Source organism: Schistocerca americana, chromosome X (assembly GCF_021461395.2).
Source record: "Schistocerca americana isolate TAMUIC-IGC-003095 chromosome X, iqSchAmer2.1, whole genome shotgun sequence".
Lineage (NCBI taxonomy): Eukaryota > Metazoa > Arthropoda > Insecta > Orthoptera > Acrididae > Schistocerca > Schistocerca americana.
Genome location: NC_060130.1, coordinates 667,162,673 through 667,168,672, shown reverse-complemented (window position 1 = coordinate 667,168,672; position 6,000 = coordinate 667,162,673).

The window sequence follows — 6,000 nt, the reverse complement described above, 5'->3', positions numbered from 1 at the left end:
ACGTCATCGTCCCCGTCAAAATCGACATCTAGCATCTGGTATGTCTCGCCTACAACAACAACAACAACAAACGGATTATATAAACTGAATAAACAAGTACGAAATAAGAACATTTTAAATCTCTACGGTACAAGAACAAATTACAGTGGAAATTATACACACATGGGAATCCTGGCTGTGAACCCACCACAGGAGAATGGACTTCGAGAGTCTGCCACGATCTCATTTGAATGTTCAGCCAATGAGAAGCTTTTATGGAACGTCAATATTTCTGGAAGGGCTTCATGCAACCATCGTCTCTCTTTCCAAATAACAAGAATGCTTTTTTGATTAACGATGTTTTTGCAAGCGTGCACATAGATGATGAAGAGTTTTAGGAGTGAGAAGTTTACCATTTCTGAGATGTATGTTGAAAGCAGGAGATTACAATTTCTGGGAAAGGTAACATGTGATGCGTCTAGAATGCAAACGGTGTTATTCTGGGCTATTTTTGCGAAAGGGTCCTGTTAGAACAAGAACTTTCATGAATACACGCTGAGACATCACAAAAGCTCATTCAAAAACAACAAAAGTGAAGGTTAACTATTTCTGTGACACTTTATGATTTCCGTGAGCGGCTGACATGTGATGGACGGGCTCTGCCATTAGGAGCATCAGGAAGAATGCATTCAGTGTTATTCTGGACTATTTTCGTTAACAGTTTCTGAAAGCAGTGCAGATTTCTATAGGGTGTCCAGAGGGAGACTAGGCAGTTATTTACATAGACATGAGACATCAGTATAACACTGACAACCTTTTAGCTGTGCCTGCGCTCGTGAGTTGCTATGCAGACATCTCTCGCTTGCCAATTAGGCCTGCGCTGGACTGACAGGTACGTGTGGTGGCTGGGTAAACATGTACGTGTCCGGAGGCATCTCGCATGTCCCATTAGGATCACTAGGGAGAATGCACCCTGTGCTAGTCTGGGAAGCATTGCAACAGATTTCTATAGTGCATTCAGAGAGAGACTTGGTTGTTATCTACATTGACATGTGACGTCAGTATAACACTGAGAACCTTTTAGCTGCGTTTGCGAGGGTGAGCCGCTATGAAAACATCTCCCTCTGTGCTGGACCCGCAGCTTTGCATCAGCCGCAGTGGTTAGGTGAACACATGTGCATCCAGAGGGAGACTTGACTCTTATTTACAGACATGGGACTTCAGAGTAACACTCAAAGAATTCTAACTGTATACCCAAAAACAGACGCAACTTTCATCTGCTTGGTGCAGGTGGCAGCAGTGTGAGAACAATGACTTGCAGCCCTGTGTTCGTCTCTCCAGTGGTGGTTTGCATCCGGAGTCGGCAGCGTCGCCGCGTGCACGAGTTGGAACCTCTGTAGGGAACAGTTCACTGACATGTCGCGGTCGAATTTCTTCACAATAGTTCTAAAGCAATTTTATGTGCAATGAGTGTTTGTGCACTACATTATTTTCAGATCTTTAACCGTTGTGAGCGTGTTGGCAGAGCATTATGTATGCATTATTTTGACAATTTTATGCATAGTGAATGTGTGTGTTGCATTATTTTGTGAACAGGTCTGTAGTCTGTGCTATGCATTATTTCAGTAATTTACAAGTTGTTTGGGTGTCTGTACATCAGTGCACTGCATTATTTCGATAACTTACGAGTAGTTTGTTGGTCTGTAGGCTGTGTATTGTGACCCTAAGCATGTCAGAGTGAGTGTTCTGTGTCATTGTAATAAATAAACTACATGAAATCCATCCTTAAATAAATTGTTGCAAAATAAATGAAGTACACTCTTTCTTCTCTCCAGCAGCCCAGCACAGGTTGAGTCCTTTACCCGCCATTTTGGTGAATACACTGGATGGATCTCCTGCCTATAACAGCTCAAATTGTTTAAATAAACACTGAAAATAAATAAAGTACACTCCTTCCTCTCCCCATCAACTAGACACAGGCTGATTCCTTTTCCTACCAATTCCAAAGAAGAGGTGATGGTCGGATGTCTTAGGTTAGTGGAAGCAGCCCAAGTGACCTATTTTCCCGCCAAAATTTTCCCACCATTTTCTTAGGTTAGTGGAGGTAGTCAAAGTGCCCTTTTTTTCTGCCAAAATTTGAACTTCCCACCATTTTCTGGGGAAGGGGAGAGGAGGAGGTTAGGTTGGTGGAGGTAGCCCAATTGACCTATTTTCCCGCCAAAATTTGAACTTCCCACCCTGACGTTATCGCGACATTGCCATATCTACTGCTGCCATCTTGGATCCGCCATCTTGAATAAATTTGGCAACAATGCATAGTGGGGTGACACTAACATTGTCCCACTGCTTGTGTGTGTGTGTGTGTGTGTGTGTGTGTGTGTGTGTGTGTGTGTTTTGTACATGTGACTGAAATAAAAAGTTTTGCAAAGAAGAACATTGACTTTTTTTAACGTGAACACCAACTTCATGTCTTGTAAGTGCATTTGCTCTTTTAGAGAGAGAAGACACTTCCAGAATACAAATGAACGATGGAGATTGCCGGAGCTCCCTACAGGCGAGTAATAAGAAATTCTTGTGATAATTGGGCTTCTAGTCTGTGTGTCTAATATTTTACCTTTAGCCTCATTACTGAAGGTTTTTATAATAGCTGGAATGGACAACAGCACCCTGGATTACAGAGAGATAACTGCTTGGGGAGCCACGTTAATAATTGTCAGAACTTAATTTAATGTGTGGACTTAGACCAGATTGGAAAATCAAACCAGTTACTGACATATAGCTGTTTTTGCAGAGCGCACTCGTGATATTGAGGCACCCCGACGCCTACAGCCGTCTGGAATCGAGAGAGAGAGGAATACAGGGGATAGGCAAAAATAATGTGGACAGTGGTAGTAACGGGATGGTCGTGTGTGACGGTCATCAACGCTGGTAAGTCACGAGTCACGTTGGACTGTGCATGTTCAGCACCGACTAGGCATCAGTGCAGGTTGTTTACGAGTAGTGCACACTTCGTATTTGCATTCAGAAGCCGAGGTCGACATGCAATGAAAGACCTAACAGAGTTCCAAAGAGGGCAGATTGTGGAGGCCTGATTAGCTGGAGCATCAGTAACCAAGACAGCCAGCTTATTGAATGTTTCAAGAGCAATTGTTTCTGCCGTCATGACAGCCTACATAAAACATGGAAAGACATCATTGTGTAAACGTAATAGTGAGCGCAAATCAAAACTAAATGACTGAGATCGTCGTACGCTAACATGAATTTTGTCAAAACAACACAAAACTACGGCGGCTAAAGTGACTGCAGAGCTCAATAGCCATCTTCGAGACCTCGTATCTATCGATATTGTCCTCCGAGAACTCCATAAAGCGAATAATTATGGACGAGCTGCTATACCGAAACCATTAGTAACGACAACCAACGTAAAGAAGCGTAAAACATGGTGTCAGGAGCATGGATACTGGACGGTTGATCAGTGGTAAACCGTCATTTGGTCCTACGAGTCATTATTTTCATTATTTCCAACATCGGTCCGGTTTACATCTGGAGAGCGCCAAAAGAAGCCTACAATCCTGATTGCTTGATTCTAGTGGTTAAGCATGTGGGAAAAGTGTGATGGTGTGGTAAGCATGGAGGAAAAGTTCAATGGTGTGGACAACATGGTATTCTGCTGGTTCCATCATTACTCTCAAAGGCCGTGTTACAGCCAATGATTATATGAACATTTTAGGTGATCTGGTGCACCCCATGATTCAAATGTTTTCCCCCAACAATGATGTCATATTTCAAGTAGGTAATGCACCTCTTCACACAGCCAGGACAGTAAAATCGTGGTATGAGAAGCATGCAGCTGAACTGCAGCGTCTTCCCTGGCTAGCAAAGTCCCCAGACTTGTGGGTGGTATTGGAGCACAGACTCCATAGCAGATTTCGGCCTCCCTCGTCGCTACAGGAGTTAGAAGAGGTTCTGATCGAAGAGTGGTATAACATTCCATTGGAGACCATACAATCATTATGGCCAGTATTCAAGAAAGTATCGCAGCTGTGTTACAGACAAATGGGAGTCCAACCCCTTAATAATAAATAATTCCCAAGTAACTACAAGTGTTCACATTATTTTGCCTATTCCCTGTATACAGAGTGGTGCACTGATAGTGACCGGGCCAAATATCTCACGAAATAAGCATCAAACGAAAAAACTACAAAGAACGAAACTCGTCTACCTGGAGGATAATGGATGTACAGATACCGGTTTCAGCATCGTCAGCCAACAGATAGCGTAGTGACATAACCACCAGATCGCCATCTGTGTCTGCCCTTCAACAGCGAATGCTCACAGCCAGAAGGCTCAGTGTAGAGCAAACGCGTAAGCAAGCAGGCAACCGTGTAACAGAGATGCACTTGTGCTTCCTAAGGTCAACTGAGAGAGTTTGAAATAGGTCAGATAGTCGCCTTCCGAGTCGCGGGATGGTCGTTTCGGAGAATTTCCACACAAGTTGGACGTTCTGCGTCAGTTGTGCAACGATGCTCATCTCAGTGGTTACGTGAACGTTCTCATAACTGTAGACGAGGCTATGGACGTCCACACAGCACAGACGCCGCCAGTATCGTCGTAAGGCAAGAGCAGCAGTGGCAGATCACACAGCTACCGCTACAGAGATAAGAGAGCTTGTGAGCCCAGATTCGTCAAGACGTACCATTGCTAACGAGTTATTAGCAGTGGGACTACGGGCACGCACATCTCTAGCCCGTCTTCCACTCACGCCACAGCATCGACGTGCACAACTCGACTGGTGGCGTCAGAGGATCACTTCCAAGATGGAATGGTGCACTGTGGTCTTCAGCGATGAAAACAGATTCTGCATACACGCAAGTGATAGTCGTTTGTGTGTACAACATAGACTTAATGAGCGCTGTCTCGTATAGTGCATTAGTCTGAGATCCACTGGCCCCACTGCAGCCTTTATGGGCTGGGGTGTTTAAGATACAAACCTCGTTCACCATTGGTGACGGTAACCAGCGCTGAGTACATGCAGAATGTCGTTAGACACGTTCTTTGCAGTTCTTGCAACAGGAGGGTGGACCGAGCGATGTGGTGCAGTGGTTCACACACTGGACTAGCATTTGGGAGGACGAATCCGGCCATCCTGATTTAGGTTTTCCGTGATTTCCCTAAATCGCTCCAGGAAAATACTGGGATGGTGCCTTTGAAAGGGCACGGCCGACTTCCTTTCCCGTCCTTCCCTAATCCCATGAGACCGATGACCTCGCTGTTTGGTCTCAAACAACCAAACCAACAGGAGGGTGACGTGTTGTTGCAACAGGATAACGCTCATCCACAAACTGCCCGTGAAACTCAACGTGTTCGGCAAGACGTGCAGAAAGTTCCCTGGCCAGCACTATCTCTAGACTTGTCTCCAATCGAGCACGTGTGCGATATGATGGCACGAGAAATGACTTGTTCCACTTATCAACCAACAATTCTGACAGAACTACATGAACATGTCGAGCAGGCGTGGCATAACGTATCACATGTCAGTATTCGCTATCTGTACGATCGACTGGATGCCAAAGTCAGCTTCTGCATTGCCCTCAGAACCGCTAGTGCTATTGATTTGTAAACGTCATCATTTCATGTTTTCCACATACATTTTGGAGTAATAAATCTTGAGTGAGTTAGAAATCTTGAAAATGATGTACTATTTATTTCCAGCAGTGTATATGCACTAAAGTGTAGGGTAATATGTATGTGGGCATTATAGCTCAATTGGTATAATACTGGAATCATATGAGACACTGACATCAATTTTATCTGTGCTGCTCAAATATTTTTATAAAAAACACATGTAATAAGAATTTTCTGCTACTGATTACTTTCTTATAATACTAGAATCATATGCAGACACTAAGATCAATTTTATCTACGCTTCTCAAACATTTTTATAAAGAACACATGTAATATGAATTTTCTTTTATTGATTACTTTCTTTTCTACGGCCAACACAACTCAGTCTCATGGGTG